A 23,851-nucleotide genomic window follows, 5' to 3' on the forward strand; every position below is an offset into this window, starting at 1 on the left:
TTAGACTCCATTGTTTTATGAAAGTCTGTATTTTGCTGATTTAATTTGGTTGGTTTTAAGTTCATATATTAATCTGATCAATACTATTCTGTTACACTGAATCAGTTTAATCTACTGTGTTTTAACTACTGTTATATACTGTTACCTTTCCCCTATAACAATACTGAATAGATATTATTGAATAAGCCCATTTAAAAAAACCAAACAGCTTTTTCTTCCATTTTGGCTTTGTAAATTGTCACATAGATGATGGATGGACTTCATCAAAATTGGTTACAATTGTATAACAACCTTTGGAAAATTTAATGAGCTAAATATCTTAAATTGATTTTAAGGGGTCTTTAGACATGATTTTTAGATTTTTTTTCAAAAACTGTGTCTGATGATTTTGCCTACCTCTGAGTTATTTATAAACAAGAGGTAAAGGGTCCATTTTAGTAGCTAAAGTGAAGTGCAATTATAATCCCCACCTCCCACATTTGTAAAAATGTGAATGGATGGGACAAAACAGTCTCATACCAAAGGAGCTGGGAAGTTGATCCCCGGGCATGGTAACCCTAGATTCTTTACTTACAATTTTTATACATAAGACTTTTATAGTCTATATTTCACCCAGAAGTTATTTTTCCCCTTTTATTTAGATTTTTAATGTTTTTATTTCTTTTGATAATTGATTCATATACTTCATAACTCAGCCATGCATTCTAAAGTGATCCCTGTGTTTTTCAACACCCTCTTCAGGGGATAATTTGTTATTGTTCTAAAATGAAAATTTTACCTTCTTTTGAGAGTAATTTTAAGTTAAGAAACATGCTACCTCTCTGAATCCAAAAAGTGAACTGTTTGGAGAAGGCACCATGAAGATACCTCCACAGACCACACACTGTACCAAAAGATCCAGAGTGAACTTTGGGATGTGGTGATTTGAACTGTGTAGGGTTGAATGCATTTGTTTTGTATGTATACTCTTATGCCGAAGGGGACTGCCCCCTAACTGGCTTTTTGTCAATGCACCTAGCAATCATGGGTTTGTTCTTTTCCCTTTTATCCAAATTACTGTAATTTAAAAATTGATTATGTTTACAAGATCCCATGGAGAGATTAGTCATCCACAGATTTCAGGGGGAATGTTGAATTGAAAATCTGTTACCCTAAAAAAGAACTACATTTCCTGGGAATTCACTGACTTCTTGTCATTACATACTTCCTGTAGACAGGGGATATTAGGCAGGGAAGTGGAGGGTCCCGCCCTCTTTGGCTTGCAGCGAGCATGGTGGCAGTGGTAAGTAAGCGTGGGGATTCTAAATGGGCTCTCAGCCATGGGCACGTAGCCTTTTTATTTCATTACCTTTTCTATTCCTTTATTTCTAATGATCATTAATAAATCACCAAAAATATATTTTATTACTGACATTAATTTTAATTTTTACATCTCCAACCTCCTCCCATAGCTGATGTGTAATTCTGCTGAGTTTTTACATGTGTCATTGATCAAGGTCTATCTCCATATTATTGATATTTGCACTAGGGTGATCATCTAGAACCGATATCCCCAATCATATCCCCATAGACCCATGTGATCAAGCAGTTGTTTTTCCTTGGTGTTTCTGTTCCCATAGTTTTTTCCTCTGGATGTGGAAAGCATTCTTTCTCATAAGTCCATTTGAATTGTTCTGGATCATTGCATTGCTACTAGTAGAGAAGTCCATTACATTCAATTGTACCACAGTGTATCAGTCTCTGTATAAGGTCTCCTGGTTCTGCTCCTTTTACTTTGCGTCAATTCCTAGAGGTCGTTCCAGTTCACATGGAATTCCACCAGTTCATTATTTCTTTAAGCACAATAGTATTCCACCACCAACATACAACACAATTTGTTTAGCCATTCCCCAATTGGAGGGCATACCCTCATTTTCTAATTTTTTGCCACCACAAAGATTACAGCTATAAATATTTTTGTACAAGTATTTTTCCTTATTATCTCCTTGGCGTATAAACTCAGCAGTGGTATGGCTGGATCAAAGGACAGGCAGTCTTTTAGCACCCTTTGGGCATAGTTCCAAGTTGCCTTCCAGAATGGTTGCATCAATTTATAACTCCACCAGCAATGTATTAATGTCCCAATTTTGCCACATCTCCTCCAACACTTATTACTTTCCTTTGCTGTCATGTTAGCCAATCTGCTAGGTGTGAGGTAATACCTCAGAGTTGAATAAACATATTTTTAAAAGATCTGCTCTTTACCTTTATTGTGATCTCTAGTCTATTCATCCATCCCTTTCCTCCTATTCTCCATTGTGAAGATTAAATTTGGCTCTCCCCTGATTGTAACAATGAAGGTACTTAGGTCTTCCTTGATTGTGAAGATTAAATTGTAATCCCCTATTTTTAGATTTTAATCCCCCAAAATGTAAGCACGTACTTAAAGTTGAGTATGGAGATCTACCCATTTGGGATTTTAACAACAGAAAGGTATGAACACCCATTTCATACATTGAGTGGGAGGACTGTGACCCACGAGTGAAAGAGTGGTCAGTCCTGGAGTGAAGCACTGGCTGTGACTGGTAAACATAAAAATTTAGGGGAAGTGATGCAAGAGAAAAAGGCCTTTAAAAGTATTAACAGAGACACTTGGAGAGAAAAGCCACACTTGGAGTGGAGACACTTGGAGTGGAACCTCTTGTAAGAAGCAGTTCTACTGGAGTTGAGGCTGATAACGAATCTGCTGATTGAACTAACACATGGTGAGTGTAAAGGCTGACTTCCTTTCCTTGGACTTTCTGGAGGCATAAACCCATCGTCTTGAGACTCATTTCCCCTGGCTTGGGCCTTTGAATTCCTACCTGGCTCAGAGGTAGCCAGAGCTTGCTTGCTCGCTCACGCACGCTCTCTCTCTCTCTCTCTCTTCTCTTCTCTTCTCTCTCTCTTTCTCTCTCTCCTTTTCTTCTCTTTCTTGCTTCCTTAATATCTTCCCTCTATTGTAAAATAAACTACCATAAATTCCATTCTGACTTTAGTAATGCATTTTGGGGATTTAGGAATTAAATCCCTGGTGACCAATTAAATATATTCAGTCCAACCATAAATTTAACACCATCTTCCTCATTTTGTCTCTACTTGTCTCCAAACTCACCTCTAGTCTCATGGACTGACTCAATCAATAAACATTCTTATACCAGGCACTATGTTAGGGATACAAATTACAAAGAAACAACCAACTCCTATTCCTAATGAAGGAGACAAGTGTCAACTAGAAACCTGGAAACCCCAAATTTGCCAATCCCTTAAGGGAAGTCCCAGACTGACTTTGTTTCAGACCAAACAAAAGATCTTAAAGTACTTAATGATTCCAGTTTAAGTGGAACTAGTAGACATAATCAAATGTTAAGTACCTTTTTTGTCTTAGAAAGTTTCCCCCATTGTATCAGAAATCCTTTCCCAAGAAGACCAATACCTGGCAGGAACTATCCTTTTTATTTTTTTTTTAAGCTTATTTATTTAATTTAGAGTATTTTTCCACAGTTATGTATCATGTTCTTTCACTTCCCTCCTCCCACCCACCCATCCAATAGCCAACAAGCAATTCCTCTGGGCTTTACATGTGCCATTGATCAAGACCTTTTTTCATATTATTAATATTTGCACTAGGGTGATCATCTAAAGTCTCTATCCCCAATCATATCCCTATTGAAACACATGATTCAATTGTTTTTATTCTATGTTTCTACTCCCACAGATCTTTCTCTGGATGTGGATAGTGTTCTTTCTCTTAAGTCCCTCAGAATTGTCCTGGATCATTGCATTGCTGCTAGTAGAGAAGTTCATTACATTCTGTATATAATGTTCTCCTGGTTCTGTTACTTTCACTCTGCATCAATTCCTGGAGGTCGTTCCAGTTCAGATGGAATTCCTCCAGTTCATTATTCCTTTGAGCATAATAGTATTCCATCACCAACAGATATCACAATTTGTTCAGCCATTCCCCAATTGAAGGGCATTCCCTCATTTTCCAATTTTTTTTTTTTTTTGCCACCAGAAAGAATGCAGCTATAAATATTTTTGCACAAGTCTTTTTCCTTATCATCTCTTTGGGGTACAAACCCAGCAGTGGATCAAAAGGCAGGCAGTCTTTTAAATCCCTTTGGACATAAGAAACCATCCTTCTTTTATCCATTGTAGGAGACCACTCCCTGATACACCAGCTTCTGCCTATAGCCTCTTTCCCAAGCCTGCTTACAACCCATCAGTGTATGTTTGCTATGCTTAATTCCCCAAAAGATATAAGATTGCTATGTTCTATTATTCTTTGGAGAATCATCTAGCTTGGTTGATCCTCTCAGAGACATTGTCCCCAGAGCCCCCAGGGTTTGACTCTGTGTGATACCTGAGCTTAGTTTAACTCTGTATAGTGGCTGGTTATTATGGATCTATCTCTTGTCTGATTAAAGATTTGATTTTGTTGATTACTTTAGTAGTTCTGTAGTTTTCCAGGTTGACACAAGCATATACAGAATAAAAAAGAGAAATAGAGACAAGGTGCTTTGAAAGAAGGGTAGTAAAGAGTTGAAGGGATTAGCAAAGGCTTAATGTAAAAAGCAGTGCCTGAAGTATATCTTGAAGGAGAAAAAGGATTTTCTGAAGAGGTAATAGGATGCATATTACAAACCTGAGGGAAAGCCTAGGAAAAGCAAAAGATATGTTCATGAGAAAGGGAAAGAGCCAGTTTGAAAAGATTCAAGTACAGGAGGTAGAATAATGTATAACTGAAAATCTGTTACCCTAAAAAAAACCTACATATCCCAAGAGCCCACTGACTTCCTGTCATTATGTACTTCCTGTAGACAGAGGATAAAGGAAGTGGACCTTGAGGCTCTTCCTCCTCTTTGGCATGATGCAGCAATTAGCAGTGATGGTGGTAAGGTGGGGATTTTGAAAATGGTTAACCATCCATGGGCAGGCGGTTTTTATTTTGTATCCTCTTCATTCCTTGATTTCTAATGATCATTTAATAAACCTCCTAAATATAATATTTTTTATTATTTGAGATCTAATTTTAATTTTTGCAATAACAGACAACAAAGATAGAAGGATATGTTGAGGTCAAAATACTTTAAAAGGTAAACAGGATAGTTTATATCCAGAGGCCCCAGGAATTGAACCCCTGAATTTTTTTGAGTAAGGGAGTGATATGGTCAAATCTGCACTAAAGGAAAAATCTCTTTGGTAATGATGTAGAGGATGATCTACAGTAACTAAACCTAGAACAGGAATACCAACTAGTAGGGTAGGCAAAAGGTGATGAGGCTTGAACTAAGTAGTGACAATGTTGTGTAATTAGAATCTGTTACCCTAAAAACTACAATTCCCAGCACCCTACTCTCCTCACATTACGTGTTGATGTAGGGAGGATATAAATTTGGTGTAGCCCCCACCTCTCACTCTCATTTTCCTAACACAGCTTTGGTGGGACAGGCTCTTTCAAACAGGCAAGGAGAGCTTGGTTACATAGTCTTGTTTTGTTAGATAATTACCTTTTTATTACTTTACTTCTAGTGATTATTAATAAACTTTATAAAATATAACACTTGAAGTATTAGATATTAATTTAAGTCCTACATTTATGGCGACCAGAAGTGAGGTTTAGAACCCTTAATTCTTCTTCTGCTGCTGCTGCTGCTGCTGCTCCTCCTACTACTGCAGTTGCTAGTAAAGCATTAACTCCTCTTTCCCTTGCATTGCTAACACTTGAATGTGAAGTCTGGATACTTCTTTTAGGCAACAAGCAGCCTCCTAAAGGGCTTACCTTTTAGCCTCTTAACTCCCTGTCCACATGGCAGTGTTAGTAAGTGGCTCCCTGGCATTTTTACCCCTGAGGGGGAGGGAAAGGAAGGTTACTCTTCCAAACAGGAAGTAGAATTGCAAGCATGGCCCAGTTTCCTGCCTATCTCAAATAATTCCCATTCTGGGAGAGCATTACAGAGCTCTCAAAGCTCCAAGTTTTGGGGGACTCTATTGTTACTGGGTACGCTGGTCCTTGAGATTAGCTTGAATAATCTTAGATTCATCTTCATACACCCCCTAGCTATTTTGGCCTGCCCAGACTCTGCAACACATCCAATATATGGGATTCATCCACACTATACCCAGTGCAGGTATGGGGAACCCCAGAGGTTTGACCAAAGGAATCTAGATGGATGATAATACTGGGGAGGGTAAAGAACCTTAAAGAGTCTGGAGGTCAATTTTTAGTTTTTCAGACTCCATTGCTAACTGTTCAAGTTTGTTCCTCTCCAAATAGTGAAGAAGTCTGTAACACAGCTATTGGAATTGAAGAAAAGGCCTCTTGAATTCAGTGACTATCCTATCACTTATTGTATTTGCTGATTGTTTTTAAGATTTAATTTTGTTTGTTAAGTTCACATATTGATCTAATCTAATATATTCTGTTACCCTATAGTCACTTTAAATTACTGTGTTTTGGCTATTAGCTATATGTTGTTATACTGTTTTTATTTGCATCATCCTGCTATCTTTATTTATACCTCCCCATATGACTGGACTGGAGAAAATACCATTGTAGAAATTCAAAAACAACTTGTACAAACCCTTTTGCATGGCAAAACCATAGGTCTTTATGGATTTGGGGTTTGTCACCAGATCCATCAAGGTCACATGTTGCCTAAACAGCCTTTTGCGCCTTTGTTAATTGTCACATAGATGATAATGGGTGGACTCCATCAAACTGGTTACAACCTGTTTACAACCTTTAGAAAATTTAATGACCTAAAAATTTAAATTGATTGTAAGGGGCCTTTCAGAAATGATTTTTAGATATCTAGTAGCACCACTACCTCTGCCTCTCCTTGGGCAAACACAGTTGTCACTGATTGTGAACTATATATTTTTGATTTTTTTAATTTTATTATTTTTTTCCCTTGTATGTGCAATAGAGTATTTGAGGTTCTTTTTTCTCTCATTTTTTTGTACTTGAAGCACATGTTACCAGCATTCATGGTTTTTTTATTTTGCACTCATATAAGTTTAAAATATCCATTAGCCCTAATATCAATGCATACCCTAAAGCTTTAGACTATGGAAATCTGACATTGATTGGTAAATATTGTGGGACTTTATTAATAACTTTGTTTTTATTTTGATTAATAAAAAATACTTTTTTAAATTAATAAATAATATTTATTTATATATACAATAAACCAAACAAAAACAAATAATAAATTGAATTAATTAATTACTAATATTTATATATAAATATAAATAATTTAAAAATAAATAAAATTTAAAAATAAATAAATAATAAAATAAAATAAATAATAAAAATAAAAATAAATTAATAAAAAAAACTTTGATTAATAACTGTGTCTGATTCCAGGAGAAGGGATCACAAAAGAGCCATTGCACAGTGCCAAGGAAGCACAAAGTTAATCTGTATAGTGGCTATGAGCACAAGGTCAAGGAGACCAAACAATCCCGGTGGGATTATTAAGAATCTGTGCCAAGACAAAGGACTTATTGGAGGTTCAAGGTTGCAGCTGTTTGATATATGTCAGACACAGGTCTTCCCTGTGCCACATTTTGACAAATACCTAAGTTTGGCTACCATATTGGCTCACCTGTCCCTGATAGCAAAAGTAAATCAGACCAAGCAATGCTAATTCCCATCTACTACAAAAATCGAGTCCCTTTTCTGTCTTTCATAAGTGTGGCAATTTTCTGTAGTCCTAGCTGTCGATTGACTAAATACAGTGGTCCTACAGGCTTGTGGGACATAAATCCCTTTAATCGGGCCCTGATTCAAGGACCTGTTATAAGTTTATTTTTCCTTACTTGGAATTTTTACACATAAGACTTTGATATTTTATATTTCATCCAGAAGTTACTTTTTTCTCATTTATTTGGGTTTTTTATGTTTTTTATTTTCTTTTGACAATTGATTCATATACCTCATACCTCAGCTATGTATCTCTGGGTGACCTGTGGGTTTGTCAACACCCTCCTCAAGGGGGACTGTATAATTGTCATAAAATTCTTGTTTTATAAAAATTTTTCTTGTTTGAGAGTAATTTTTGGATAAGAAACTTGCTATCTTTCTGAATCAAGAAAGGTTCTGAACTGCTTGGAGAAAGCACCATGAAGATTCCTGCAGAAACCACACACTGCACCAAAAAGATCTAGAATGAACTTTGGGATGTAGTGAAATTGAACTGTGGGGGGGTTGAATGCACTTATTTTGAATGTAAACTCTTATGCCAAAGGGGACACTTCCCCCAATTGGCTTTTTGTCAACGAGCCTAGCAAACACTAGTTTTGCTCTCTCTCTCTCTCTCTCTCTTCTATTTCCCTCTTATTTCCAACTATTTTGGTTTCCTCTTAGAAGGTGCCATATTGTATGCACCTTTAGTTAGAAGATTTTTAGAGTTATAAGATAGTTATGTTTAAATGATCCATTGGGGAGACTAGTCTCCCAAAGGATCACAGGGAGAATTGTATTATTAGACTCTGTTAGCCTAAAAACTATAATTCCCAGCACCCCACTCTCCTCACATTATGTGCTGACATGGGAAGGATATAAATTTAGTATTGCCCCACCTCTCACTCTCGTCTTCCTGATGTGGATTTGGTGGTGCAGGCTCTTTTAAGCAGGCAAGGAGAGCTTGGTCACATGGTCTTATTTTGCTAGATAATTACCTTTTTATTCCTTTACTTCTAGTGATTATTAATAAACTTTATAAAATATAACACTTGAAGTAATGGGCATTAATTTAAGTCCTACAATGTGAATAAAGATAACGGGGCTGGTCATGAGGGAGGTGGTAAAGGTAGAAATAGCAAGATTTGAAAATATAGTAGGTCCCCCCAATCTGCATGTTCCAGGATCTACCTCATGCAGAGGGCTGAAACCAAGAATGTAAGTGAACACCTGCTAACCTCCCATATATACATGCTCTCTCTTCCTAGCTCCAGCCTTCTCAGTATCCTTGGCCTCTCATCCTCCCATCTCAAAAAAATAAAAAAATAAAAGGGAAAGCAGGAAAGAGGTGGGTGAGAAGAAGAGGATTAGATATCTGCCACAAGTGGCCCCACATCTATATCTATATCTTTATCTCTCTCTACCCCTCCCTTAAAGAGGGTGTACTTTGAAATTTTCAAGGTCCCCTCAGTTTTCATTTCACACAAATTCATGTTAAAAGTCTGCGAACTACTTTTAAAAAATATTCTGATAATTTTATTTTAACATAGAATTCTTTGTATCCTATGTATTTTATTTTCTACATTTAAAAAAACATTAGTCTGAGAAGAGGTCCATAGACTTTAAGCTGCTACACAAACAAAAACCCCTATTCTAAATGAAGCATTGGAATATAACTACTTTGTAAATTAGATATTTCTTGTATTTGATAGTTCTTAGTTTTGAGAAATTTGGTTTTTCTTCCTTGAAGGCTAGTGGATGGCTTATTTTAGGTGTTATTAGACTTTTTCATTGCTTTAAAAATAGAATTCTGAATTAGAATTTTAAAAATTCCTACCTTTAAACCTGTTTGTGAATCATGTATACATATAGAATATTAAGTGTCTAAAAATGGATAAATTTAATAAATCTTTTTTTGCTCTCCCACCACCAAAAATCAATGTTTCACATTGTTTTCACATGTAATTGGGGGAAAATAAAATACTACCAGAAAAAGAAAGACACAGTCCTCTGCTCGGAAAAGGGAAAAAGGAAAGTGTAGAAAGCTTGATTATAGAAAAGAAAGGCTAGAATTGTTTCTGAATTTTCTAAGTTTATTCTGTGTTCCCCATTGTGCTAATATTGCAGACACAAAGAAAAGTAAAAACACTGCCCCTGCTGCTAAGGAACTCACTTTCTAATAAAGAGTATATAAATAACATATACATACAAGAGCAATGTTGAAGCTGTAACAAAGGCCCTGGGGATGGAAGGGGGGAGGGATTGGGAGAAGGAAATCAATTAAGGAATAAAAGAATTGCCTTGGTATATTGAGGGTCTGGTTAAAGTAGGACAGCATCAATTTATAGCATATCCCATATGCCCTTTTTAATATTTTACTAGTCACTACCCTAGAATTTCTCTTCCCCATCTTCATTCCTTACTTTCCTATCTTCCACCACATTCCCAACCTGAGAATCCTCCCTTATCCTTTGGTAATCCCTATCAACTGGTTTCTCTATTCCTACACCAGGACTCCTGAGTATCACTGAGAAAAACACCAAGTTACATATTTAGGATTCTTAGCCTCAACTGGGCCCTGGATGCTGCCTGACACTTATAGAATTCAGAGAAGTAAAGTCTTAGAGATCTAGTCCAACATGGGCTCATAAATATTTAGAGACCTAAAGTCACATGGGTAACAGGGCTGCAACTTCAATCCAGTAACTCATTCTAGATCACCTACTTTCTCCTCCCTCTAGTCAGAAAAAAGGAATAAATGAATAGAATTTATTTAATTCCTACAAAGTACCAATCATCATGCCAGTACCAATCACAGAAGATGCAAATGTATTTCCAAACCATATGGCTTACACCCACAATTCTCATTTTCCTTCCCAATAGAACCTGGACTCTGCTCCTCTGAGAAACAGTTATGCCCCTGTATCTCTGCTGATTCAGTTACTTGTAGTTAGTTACAGGGAAAAAATTGGAAAATTCCAGGAAAAAAAAATGCTTCATAAGATTCAAATTTCCCACCGAATCAGTAGAGACTATAACATTAAAAGTTCATCAGCCCAATATATGACTCATTTCTCCTTATCCCCATACCCATGGAAAATTTTCCTCTAGTTGTGCCTCTAATATTCTCACTAATTGCATTCACAGAAGCATCAATACAGTACCTCTATTTAAGAAAAATCCTTATTTGCTCTAATAATGGCCCCAAAGTGCAAGAACAGTGGTGCTGGTAGGACAGCTGTACCCCTATATTCACTGATTCAGTAATCAGATGATTCAGTTACCTGTGGTGAACAGCAGATACACAATTATCTCCATAGTTCCAGCCATTCATTGTAGGTCTTGGAATATATCTCCTGAAGATACTGGGCCATACTGTACTAAATTCTGATATGTGTATTTTCCTTTTATTTTGCCTGGAACCAGGCCTCCATGCAAAATTCTAGCTGTTTCCAAACCATTCCTCTACATGAATTACCACCCTCTTTATATACAGTCATCTCCCATTTGAATGTAAGCTCCTTGAAGTCCAAGACTGTCTGGCTTGTTCATATTTGTATCCACAAAATTTTAAAAAACAGTGCTTGGCATATAATAAATGCTCATTCATTTATGTAAAACAAAATAGTTCTTGATCTTGTGAAGTTCACATTCTGATGAAGGAGACGATACACATAGGCAAGGGTTGAGGCAAGAAGAATTATAATCTGAATTATCATCTTAAAAAAACACAATCCAAAATTACACAGCTAGAAGGAATTTTCATGGATTATCTAGTCCAATATCCTCAGATAGGTAAGTTTATTAAGGCACAGAAAAGTAAAATGGCTTGTCCAGTTAAAGTAAATTAATAGAAAAGTAGGCACCTGAACCCAGGTATCCAGACAGCAGATTAATAACTAATGAAGTTTATATTGAAAAAACATGTTTTAAGTAAAATTTATCAAGTGAATATATCTAGTAAGTAGTCATTAACTACTTTGTCAAAAAGCAAGAGCACTCACTGGCATAAGAACCATATTTTTGAGAAATAACACCAAAACAAGGGTGGAGTCTATAGAAAACAAAGAAAAAACATTAAAAGGGCTGAAATCAAAAGAGGCTAACTGACTTTTTCCAGGGTTTAGACAATTTCTCAGAAATTTACCCATTCAAGATCAGAACCTATCATGAAACAGTTCTATAAGTGGACTTACTGATAACATATATGGCTTTTATAAACTATCTGCAACCAGAGTTAAAATGTGTTGGTAACAGACTTCCAATTAAGATGGTAATGTGAAAAGTCATTGAGAAACCCAAATCTTCCCTATAAACTTCAGCAAAATATCAGAAAATACTACCAGAAAAACCAGTGACTTAAAAAAAACAACTGGAAGCAGAAGAAAGCTTCCTGATACATTCTAGAACTGCATACAGAGTGAAACAGGCAAGAAAGTGGTTTAGGGTCTTGCAGTACCAGCAGAGATAAATGAGGAAGCATCCATAGCTAGGAAAAAAACAAAAACAGAAAATCTCATAACCCCTGTTAGAAGCCAGAAAAGGCAGGTAGAAGAGGAGAACTGGCTTTAACTTTTGCAGACAGGACACCAGTCAGTATTCTGAAAAAGACTGTCACAAGTCAGTGCCACTTCCAATAAACAGTGTCAGGTACCACATACTAGCTCTGGCATATTATGACACAAATTAGGGACAGATCCAACCCCCACAGTCGATGCACAGAAAGACAGGACTAAACCATGAAATCCTCAGAACACTTGGAGCCACAGCAGGGTGCTCAGTACCTCAATGTGAGTGCAGGAGAGCTATAGAGGCATAAAACCAACATGATATCCAATATTTCACTGGAGCCTGTTAGAGTCACAGCAGAGAATAAAACCAACTTCTGATTCAGGGATGTGCCAAAAGAAAGAAAATAAAAGCAACAGAAGTCAGAAGCCTCAACCACTAGAAGACTAAAACAGAAGCCAGAGATTGAGGCAGGCAGAGGGTGTGGTCTAATACCACCTACCCCATCAAGACTGGCAGTAGCAGCAGACTACTGAACTACCCAAACTACAGAAAGGAACAAACAAGGCCTATGTGAACCAACTAAAAGTGCTAGTGGATACTGGCTTGAAAACAAAATCCCCACTCCAAGACTGGAAGTGAAAACATTAATGAACAAAAACTTCAAACACAGCAGAGACTTATTAGCAATAGATCTCTTTGTTGATGTATTATGCTTATTGCATAGGAAGACATCGAATTTCTTCTCTTGGATAAGAATGCCTTATCTTTAGTTGATATTATGGCAAACTTAAATTGATCGATTAAAATGAGATCAATACAGATTTGGCAAAAAAGGTTCCTTTTCAGACTTCACTGAAAAAAAAAATTGAGTCCATTTGCAGAGAATTTTTTCTTCTTTCTTCATTTCATATCCTTCTGACATAGTCCTCCACTTTGCTCTGTTTCTGTCAAAGAAGTGGCCCTTCTTCCTTCCCAGGCCACACCTATGATCCTATCCCTACATATCTTCTCTAGAATACTAACCCGACTATCATTCCCACTCTCTCTAGTGAAAGTGGAAATTGATTTTTAATTTTATTTTGTTAAAACAAACAAGCTTGCATAGATTTATCTCCTTTGATGTATGTGCCTAAATTCCTTGCTCTTACAAGTTCACTCAGGTAATCTCAGGTCACATGGGTCATGTTTCTAGTCCTATGACTTGTAACTCCACCTTTACATTGTGACTCAGTACTCCAACCCTAGAGACTAGGCTAGCCATTAATTGATAAATTGGATCTATGGCAAAGGGTAAGGTCTTATATGATGATTTATGAGGATAACAAAGCAAAATCTTGGGCAACATTGGTGTGTCTTCTGATTGGCTAGAAAGTAAAAACCTTCTGACATCAGCCTGATATTACAATTCATTGGACCTCCCCTTCTGAACTTTCCATTCCCACTCCTTTAACCAAAAATTGGTTTTTAATTCCATTTTGTTAAAACTTAAGCTAAATTAAATTATTTCCTTTTGCTGTCCCTTATCCTTGTAACTTCACCTATCCACATTTTGGGAGGTGGGGTAAACAAATTAAAGGTCTGTGGTGAACATTTTTTCCAAAAGTAGGTACTCACATCAAGTCTCTGTCACATTTTGGTAATTCTTGAAACATTTAAAACTTTTTCATTATTATCATATGTTATCTGTGATCTGTGATCAGTAGTGTTACTATTACAATTGTTTTTGGACACCTTGAGGCACACTCATAAGATGGTAAACATAAGCAATAAACTTTGTGTGTGCTGAGTGCTCCCCATGTCAGTTCCTTCCCTCTCTTCAGGCCTTCCTATTCCCTGAGACACAATGATATTGAAATTAGCTCAATTAATAATCCTACAAAGGAAGAATTAATTGATGAGGCAAACTTCACTGTTGTATTATTTTAAGAAATTATTACTAAAGTCATCAGCCTCACTGTCTTCCAGAGTCATCAAAGCCCAATGGCAAGACAAAAACCAGAATAACTGGTGATGGTGGAAGATACAGTGGATGACATTGGTGTCTTTAATGTCTGACCAAGCTCTAAGCACACTAGATCACCTGCTTCAACCGCCTTCATGGCTTTTGGAAATGTTCCATTTGCCCAATTCAATGGAGAAAGTCTTCACGTGCTTGGGGTAAGTAGCTGCATAACTCACCAACAGGTCTGAGGTCTGTCATTCATTCTCAACTAGGTTTCAGCCTATGAAAGGGAATTTTAAACTCCCTTTATTTATTTTAACCTAATCAATCAAGAACTTAGAGTGCCCCTCCTTTCACACTTAGTCAAGCACTTGAAGAACCTTTTACTAGAAAAGGAAGTTCACACCCTCAAAGACCAGAAGTGGATCTATCCTACAAATACTGTTTCTTCTCCCCCTCTCCTACCCCCACCCCCAGCCCAATGCCAGGCATATTAAGAAACTATGATTGGTTCCTGAGATGTGATAGACCAGCCCACAGTGGAAACCAGAGAAGTGATGTGGGAAAAGGGCTTATAAAAGGCGAGACTGGAGAGCTGAGCATTAATTCTGTGTTAGTGATTCTGCCTTAGTGTCTCTTGCTGAAAGAGGGATTCTGTGTTGGAGATTCTTTTGGGGCTCAGCCTCTTCGGCCATTGGTCTTTCAATTTGGTGATACACTTGGCTAGAGACACTCTAGTGGACTGGTGAGATTCACATTAGGATTCCCATTCTGATCTGGGGGCACTCAAATCTGGACTTAGGGGTATTTAGCTAGGCAATATTTTCTACCTCCTTCCTACATTTCCCTCTCTTTACTATTCTCTACCTTGCTGTAATAAAGCTACTAAAGCTACTAAAAGCTTCATGACTTAAGAGTCAATTTTTATAAATGGCGACCATACCCACTTTTTATAACTCTTAATTTAACCAAAACCAATTTTAACTCTTACAAACCCATTCACCTACATGATTTTACTGGCTGTGGCTGCTGCCCATGCTACAGCTTCATGGAGCCACAGGTGAGGTGGATCAAAGGTGGACACCAAAGGGGGTTGAGCAGCCTTGAAAGAGTTCAGCAAGCCCTCACACCGGAGGTGCTAGTTCTCCCTGAACAATCCATACCCAAAACTACTATGGATTCCTCCATACTGTCTATAAGAATACTCATGAGATCTCCTTCATGCTAAAAAAAGCCAACTCTTATCTGACTATCCCTAACTGCTATTTCCATATATATTTCCTCCCCATCTCTGTTAAACTCGTCAGAAAAAAATCATCTATACTCAATGACTCCATTTCCCTTCCTTTGACTGTCTTCTAAATCTTCTATAATCTATCTTCTTATCACACTCCTCACTCAACTGAAACTGCTCTCAATCCAGTTAATAAATGATACTTTAATTGACTAATGGCCTTTTCTCAAAAGTTCAACCCTCTTCTCTCTGCAGCATATCATAGTTGAACCACCATCTCCTTTGGGATTTTGCGGTTTTTCTCTTTTCAAGTGAGTTTTTGTAACACTACTCTCTTCTGGCCATTCCTTAGGCTCCTTTGCTGAATCTTCATCCAGATCATGCCCATTAACACAGGTATCCCTTAATGCCCTCTTCTCTTTTCTCTTTATACTATCCTCCTGATGATCTTATCAGTCTTCATGGTTCAATTATATCTTAGCAAATTATTTCCAAAATCTACATGTCAAACCCAAATCTCTCTTCTGAGATTTCCAATTGCCCACTGGACATTTCTATTTGGATATCTCCAAGTTACCTCAAATTTAACATGACCAAACATATTCTTTTACCCCAAACTCTCTCCTCTTTCCAACTTTCACCCAGATTCACAAACTTAGCATCATCCTACACTCTTCAGTCTCATTCACCTCACATATCTATCACCTCCACAACTTCTCTCATATATGTCCTCTTTTCTATAACTCATACAGGATTGTATAAGTGGGATTCACTCTAGTTTAGGCTCACATTACCTCTTGTTTGCACTGTTCTACAGTTGACTGTTAAAGTGATGTGCCTTTGTTTCGAATTTAAGGGTTTTCACAACCTGGCTTCTTTCTAATTTTACTACACTTTACTCACCCCACCCCCCATGAATTCTATGATCCAACAATACAGATCAACTTGATGGTTTCCTAAAACACAGCACCCTAACTTCCAACTCTGTGCCTTATTACTGAGTGTTCACCATGCTTGGAATGCTCTCCCTCAACTCTTAGAAATTCTTGGTTTCCTTCAAGACCAGGTTCAAAAACCACTTTCCCCAGGAGGCCTTTCTTGGTCCCCCCCCTCCCCTTCCACTCACCCTACTCTGTTGCTAATGCCTTTTCTCTGAAATCATCTTCCTCTTGCTCTTCCATATTTTGTCTGTACCTATTTATTTTCAAGTTATCTTCCCCATTCAAATAAAAGCTCTTTGAGAGCACAGACTATAGGTTAAGGTTTTTGTTTGTCTTGGAGGGAGGGGAGTCTTTATATCTACAGTGCTTGGCACAATGCCTGAATCAGTTATCACTTAATAAATAAATACTTATGGAATGATTAATAAGTAGATAGCTAAATAAATACACAGCTTCATTAAAATCATTTAAGTTTAAAAAAAAACCCTCTTCCTCTAATCCTAAAATTGGGAAGCACAGTCAGAATTTATATGTACCTAGACTGAATAAAGGAAGGAACCACAGTATCAAAATGTAGCAATAGAAAAATAGATAGGGATTCTGTTTCTGTGCAAAAAACATTTAATAAGCAACGAATGTATGCAAAACACTTAATCCCCAGTATCTACCTAGCACAAAGTTAAAACATAAAACTGTAGCTTCAAGCAGCTTATAATCTGTTAGAAATCATACAAATAATTATGATATGAGGAAGAATGTGATAAATTCAAATGAGTAGTCCAAAAATTATGCAATGATAAATTTGAGAAAAGAGAGACCACTTTTAGGGAAGGCTTCATGGAGGTACAAGTATCATATATATTGAAACTTTTATGAAGTGAGAGATTTCAAGAGGAGATGGGGAAGGAGGTGGTGAAGACAGTAGAAAAGTAGGAAGACCCCTTCCTGGCGTGGAGGGAAACATGATTAAGGACAGGATGGATGAGAACAGGAAAAACCAAGACCTAGAAAAGGCAAGGGATTCACAAGGGTAGAAGAGAATACATTATTGATATCAGCAACTAGAGATTCAGATCTATGAAAGAGAGAAAGGGAAATGAAAAGGGAAAAAGTGACAGATTAGAAGAATAGGGAGAGGGGCAGCTAGGTGGATCAGTGGATAGAGACAGGACTGGAAACAGAAGGTCCATGTTCAAATCTAACCTTGGATGCTTCTCAGCCATGTGACCTAGGACAAGACACATAACCCTAATTGCCTACCCCTCACCACTCTTCTGTCCCAGAAGACAATGGATTAAAAAAACAATAGAGTGAAAGAATAAAAAGTCAAGGAAAAAGAAAGGGAGAAATAGATACAGCAATTAGAGGTAGAAATATGCAGGCAATAGGTCAGAAAGGGAAGTTCTGTGTTCTGTTCAGAAGTTTTAAAGTGTTAACAGTTGTGAATGACAGTGAAGTCTAAGGTGTGACCATGAGAAAACAGAGAAGGAGATCATGGGAAGAAAAGGCAGAGTATCTGTTGCATCATCAAAATGAATATGAAAGTGGTTGGAGTTGATAGCAAAAAACAAAATGGGAAAAGTATAAGTCAGATGTCAAAGTTACTGAGAAAAATGAGTGAAGGTTGATAAATATGATGACAAAGGAATCCAAACAGATGGCATAATCAGCTGGCAAGAACATGAAAAGAAGGAAAGTTTTTTTTGAGTATGTGAAAAAATGATGAAAACTCAAATACCTATTTGAAGTACCACTTTCTTTCCTCTTTCTTCAACCTGTAAAGAAAATGTTCTCCATCTTAATTAAAACTAAAATGCTTCATTTAACTTGCTTCAAATGCCAACAGAGAAATTTTCTGCAAGCCTCAACTAAAATGAACCCTAATTTCCCACTCTTCATATACTTATTGCCTTTCCTTGATTACTTCTGCAGTTGGAGGATTGAAAGTGGCCATCAAAAGTAAGTGTGGATAAATCAGAATCATTGCCATAATGGTGCCTTACAGCACTTAAGGAGCATCACCCATGCAGTTTCATTTCTGTGATACATTCCACTTCACTATTTCTTGAAATCCTTTTAAAGCCAGGTCAAGTGCCACTTTCCCCATCCTTAACAACACCCTCCTCCCTCAAACTTTTCTAAAACACTTTGTTTGGATTTATCCTTTAAAGTCATTACATTCTGCCTCATTTAAGGAGGTATTAATTTATGTCATGTCTCCTTCCAAGGGAATGTAAAGTTCTTGAAGACGGCACTTTGCCATTTTTCATCTTTGTATTTCCAGCACTTGGCAGAGCACAATAAGTGTTGTTTAACAGTATCATCGAATTTTAGAGCGAGGTGCTCAGAAGTCATCTAATCTAAACCCTTAATTTTATACCTGCAGAGGCCCTAGGTCCCATTTAAAGAGAAGCTGAGGGGTAAACCAGTGAAGTCACTACAATCAAGTGTGCCCAGAGAGGTGAAAACACTTGCTCAAGGTCACACTGCTATTGAGTGGCTGCTGGAATTAGAACCCAGACTCCCAGGTTTGGGGTTAGAGGAGAGTACAGGACTTCCCTACTGCCACCACCGCCACTAAAACACTCTACTCCTCTATTCTATACACCACCCAACCTTCGACAGGCAGCGACCCGTCTCCAGCCTCCTTCTCTCGAGCTGAAAAATGGGAATAACAGCTGCCACGGATGCCCGGGATAAAGCCCTAATATACATCCCGAAGCGCCCCCTACTCATCCGTACAACAAACGCCCGCCTCGCTGCAGTCAGGCCGGCTCTCGCCATCTGTCCCCCCTCCGCGTCCCTCGCAGCCAGGCGTCAGGGCAGAGGGGACAGAAAGAAAGAAGGGACCATGGGCAATGATCGATGCACCGCTCTCCCTGCAGACACCCCGTTCTTCAAATTCCAGTACCCGCAGTATGGCCCAGGACGGTAACACGGGAGGAACCAAGCGACGCGAGCTCTAAAGCGCCACGAGAACGGGGCGCGTCCCCCTCCCCCACTACTTGTTACGCCCCCAGACACGGACGACAGGGCCCTGCCAGACCGCCAGTGAGGGCCCGTGTCTCCCCCGGGGGAGGGGGGGAAAGGACAGGGCCCCCTCCCCCCAGCCAAGCACTCGCCCGAGGAACCCACCGCCGGCTTAGGTGCGCTACCTACCAGGACTGGCTGAGTCCCTAAGGAAAAAAACTCCTGCGAGAAAAGAAAAGCGGCGAGGAGGACAAAACTGGACTGCAGTCGAAACGGTCAGCAGCGACTGTCACCTCCGTGTGTCAGTAGCTGGAGAAGAGGAGGAGAGGGGCGAGGCCTTTAACGTCACTGCAAGGGGCGGGGCCATGAGGTCAGCGCTCCGAGCGCGAGGGGGGGATGGGGAAGAGAGGAGGAGGAGTCTGGCACCGAGTTCGCAGCACGTGATTTGTCTGGTCGACCCTACCTCCGGGTCTTTTGCCTCTGATTCTAGGGTCAGGGTCTTTCGGCCTTCTCTGTGGCTAGGTGTTAGACATGCCATCCCTCCCCGTTCCCCATCCCACCGTGATCGGGGATGCGGGGTGAGCTGGGAAAGTTACTGTGTTGGTTGCAGTCTAGTGTAGCATCGTAGTTCTCAGTGATGCTCCAGCTCAGCTTAGCCTAAAGCGGCAAGCAAGGGATAGTCCCAGGGGGGAGGGGGAGGCGGAGGGCAAGCTAGGGCCAGAACGTCCCTAGCAACCGATCCCAGCAGGGCGTGGCGTGCCAGTAGGCGGGGTTTGTGGTCCTACTCAGCTGGAGCTGCCGAGTGAGCCAGATACAACGTAGGCGGGCCCCGTGGGTACCATTTCAGCCACATGATAAGAATAGCATACTCACCTCCCTGCCCTCAAATATTGGGAGGGTAAGTAGGAGCGCGTAGTCTCGGTCCCAGTTGTTCCTAATTATCTTGATGGCATTTCGAAATCGCACGGCTTCTCTGGGCCCCAGTCTTCTAATCTGCAAAATGGGAATGATATTTTGCATTTCTTATTTTACTTATTTATTTGTTTTTTAAAAACCCTTACCTTCCGTCTTGGAATCAATGCTATGTATTGGTTCCAAGGCAGAAGAGTGGTAAGGGCTAGGCAATGGGGATTAAGTGACTTGCCCAGGGTCACACAGCTAGGAAGTGTGTGAGGCATATTTCGTATTTCTTAACAGCTGTTGTGTAAATGAATTGAGATAATGGAATTATATTAGATTTGATTATTAGAATTTATAGTCATAGTGCCTAAGACAGTGCTTGGTAATTGATTAGAGATCTTCATTTTACAAAGGAGTCAACAAGTATGTAAATATGTAGGGCATATGTTTACTTAATGATTTTTACAGATTTTGTCTTCATCCCTCTCCAGTATTCAGGAGTGACCAAGAACTTTCTTTACTATACCCCCTCTTCTGTGTTTTCTCCCCTCCCTCTTTTTAGCTCCCCTTTGTGTGCTGTCTTAACTCAGTAGAATATAAACTCTTTGAGGATTGGGACTGTCTTTCCATTTGTAGTTCTATGTCTAGTACAGTGCTTGATAAATACTTAATGACTTAATGACATGCTAGTTGTGTACCAAGCAGTAGAATCCCCTAACCCTGGAGACAAAAAGAAAGGCAAAATTGTCCCTGTCCTCAAGGAGCTCACTTTCTAATAAGGATGAGTATATAATACTTTTTTTTTAAGTTCAAAGGGAAATGAAAAAATAAAGTATTCTTTCCTCCAATTTTCTACCTTGTCCATAATTTTCAGAGTAGATATGTGTATTAACATTTCAGATCCTGAGTTCAAGTTCTAAAGGAGTGTATATATAATATTTAATCTTGCAAAGTAACTGCTTGCTTCCATTCATTGGAAGGATTTAGCTTTATTTTCCCACTCTGTTTTCTACTACTTACTTGGGATCATAGCACACTACTTACATGGGATCATAGTATCATATATTTGTTTAGAAGGAGCCTTAGTATTCATCTAGTCCAACCCTTTCCTTCAGAGATAAGGAAACTGAGTGAGACCTAAAGAAGTTAAATATATACTTGTCACAATATCAAAATGACTTGCATTTCTCAAACTCCTTACAATTAGGCTTTTTACCCATGCTGCTCCATTGAAACTCTCTAGTAACCATATACTAACCATTGCTTGCTGCTAAATCTGATGGCCTTTTCCCTGTTCTCATTTTCCTTGACTTCTCTATAATTGACACAGTGGACTCTGTACTGTGCCTGTAAGAGCACAACGGATTACAGCTGAGGGGAGGACAATAGCCCCTCTCCCTTTCTACCAAGGACACCTCTCAACTCTGGACCTCAAAGAACACAGACTATATTCAGATCTAGGAGAGCATGGTCACTAAAGAAAGGGGTTGGGTTTTTATTCTCATCCTTTCTGGCTCTTTACACCCCAACTAGCCCCAAGTAAGAAAAATTACTTAGTGCTTAAGTATTAACGTACATCTGGATTTTCTCAAAAGGGAATAGAAGAGATACTCAAAGTAAAATATAAATCAAGAATAGGGTGGTTGCTACTTAAAAATATCAGATGATGAGAAATTTTGAAACTACTGAATCTGTATTTCACCTCACTAACTTTGCATGGTCCAAATAGTTTCTTCAGGGTCCATGCCTTCTGGTAAGCCACCTCAAAACTTGGACTCATCTGTCTACTGTTGGTCGTCTTCACCAAGAAGGATGGAGTTGCAGAATACTTCTGCTGCCAGTAAGCTCCAATTGAGGGACCCATGATCTCCCCACCTCTCTCAAACTCCTTGTAAACCTGAAAATAAAGAGAACTACCAAAGTAGCAATGAGAGTCTTTAATCTTGTAGGAGGAACAACACGACATAGGAGAGTATAGGCATGCCTACTTAGAGGTGTAAGAAGCAGGTTTAAATAAACTTCAGCAAGAAAGAATCAGAGTGAGCAGCAATTGGACCAGGAACTAATATTGATGAAATCAAAGATGTGATTAAGTGGCAACTGGGAGGAGTGACAAGATCAAAGTGATTAAAGTCTGATCAAATCAAAGCCTCTAGGTGTTATACATTTCCAGAGCTATCACAAGACTTGCTTCAACCATGACCAAACAGTGAAGTCAAGATAGATCCTTTTGATAACTGCATTTAACATCCCTAAGCTATCTCCCAGGTTAGACTTACTCATAGTGGAATTGCTACCTGTGTTCACAGAAGCACCATTATATGGAAGATAGCTACAAGCCCAGTCTGGGCTCAAGCTAATCTTAAGTAAGTCATGTGTCTGCCACCATGTTATTATGCAGATACCAGATATGGGGAACACAAGCTTACACATTAGTGGAGGACTTTAACTTATTTGCCACCTCCTTTTTTCCCAGTCCTTCAAATAAAGAAATGTATAACCAATTTTACTCCATCCCTTCTACTTTTCTCCTTTATACTCAGACTAACCTCTTAGAATGACCTTGGATCTTAGACACAAAGGCACATTGATGGAGAGACTTTAAGACACCCCACAGAGAGACATCCCTGAATATATTGAGATTGTTGTTTCTGAGGAAGCCACCACTGAAGGAGCCTGTACCCTGCCTGATGGGAGAGGAGCTTACATAGAGAACTTCCTCTATGGGTAAATAGGAGAAAATGAGCTATCTAGTTGCTTCCCATTTTGATTATTCTTACTGGGGACATGTTAAGCTCAATTGTTTCTATTGTTGAAGGAATAAAATACCTTCTTTCAATACCTTCTAAATTTCAGTACCTTAGGGGAAAACTCTGATCACCCTAACCTAATTATACATCTGACCCTGGTTTCTCCTATTATAAATATAAATCAGCCTCACTTTTAAGGCCCTCCACAATTCCTTCTTTATTTCAAATATCTTCTACTTCACACGTTAGCCAAACTAGACTTCTTGTTGTTTCCTATAATCAACATTTCATCCTCTCCTATGTATTTGCACAAGCCATCCCTGACAGATGGAATGTCCTTCCTTTGCCCTTCAAAATTTTGATTTCCATTCCAAGTTCAACCTAGATACTGTGAATATTAAAATTAACTCTCCCCTGATTTTGAAGATTAAAATTGTAACCCCTGCCTATTTTTAGATTTTAATCACCAAAAGTATAAACACCCTACTTAAAAGTTGAGTATGGAGATCTGCCCATTTTTAGATCTAATCACCAAAACTGCAAACATCCCACTTATGTCTGTGACCCACGTGTGCAATAGTGGGTGACAAATCAGAATTGACTGGACTGCCTCTTGGGCAGTCCTAAAGCAGGACTTCAACTGTGATTGGTAGATGTAGAATTAGGGGAAGGCATGAGAAGTGACGCAAGAGAAAGTGTCTTTAAAAGGGAATGACAACTTCCTGAAAAAGTGCTACTGGGACTTCTTCATTCTTTGAAGTGGAGACTGAAGGAGAAATCTGTTGACTGGACCTGAGACCCTGTTCCTGATGAGACAGTTGGACTGACACGTGGTGAGTGAAAGAGCTGATTCTTTTTCTGGATATTTTCTGAAGAAACTAGCCTCAGGAGAGA

At 38.7% G+C, this 23,851-nt stretch overlaps 1 protein-coding gene and 1 long non-coding RNA gene across 12 annotated transcripts in view; one reads left to right on the forward strand and one right to left on the reverse strand.

The window, feature by feature from the left end:
• Positions 1 to 19,678, reverse strand: part of CDIP1 (cell death inducing p53 target 1) — a 54,869-nt gene extending 35,191 nt beyond the window's left edge. Inside the window, exons 1-3 of one of the 11 annotated variants that reach the window (XM_056806103.1) lie at positions 19,497 to 19,631; positions 18,076 to 18,112; positions 2,844 to 2,975 (exon numbers count right to left, since the gene is read on the reverse strand). The gene's annotated coding sequence lies outside the window, so the exon portion shown is untranslated. Of the gene's footprint in view, positions 1 to 2,843; positions 2,976 to 18,075; positions 18,113 to 19,496 lie in introns of all 11 variants that reach the window. The other 10 variants (XM_056806099.1, XM_056806098.1, XM_056806101.1 and 7 more) reach the window with 10 other exon arrangements.
• Positions 19,679 to 20,032: 354 nt separating this feature from the next.
• Positions 20,033 to 22,131, forward strand: LOC103094907 (uncharacterized). The gene is made up of 2 exons (XR_470135.3): positions 20,033 to 20,205; positions 21,937 to 22,131. It is a non-coding gene; the product is annotated as an uncharacterized LOC103094907 (long non-coding RNA).
• Positions 22,132 to 23,851: the final 1,720 nt, after the last annotated feature.

This window comes from Monodelphis domestica, chromosome 7, assembly GCF_027887165.1.
Source record: "Monodelphis domestica isolate mMonDom1 chromosome 7, mMonDom1.pri, whole genome shotgun sequence".
Lineage (NCBI taxonomy): Eukaryota > Metazoa > Chordata > Mammalia > Didelphimorphia > Didelphidae > Monodelphis > Monodelphis domestica.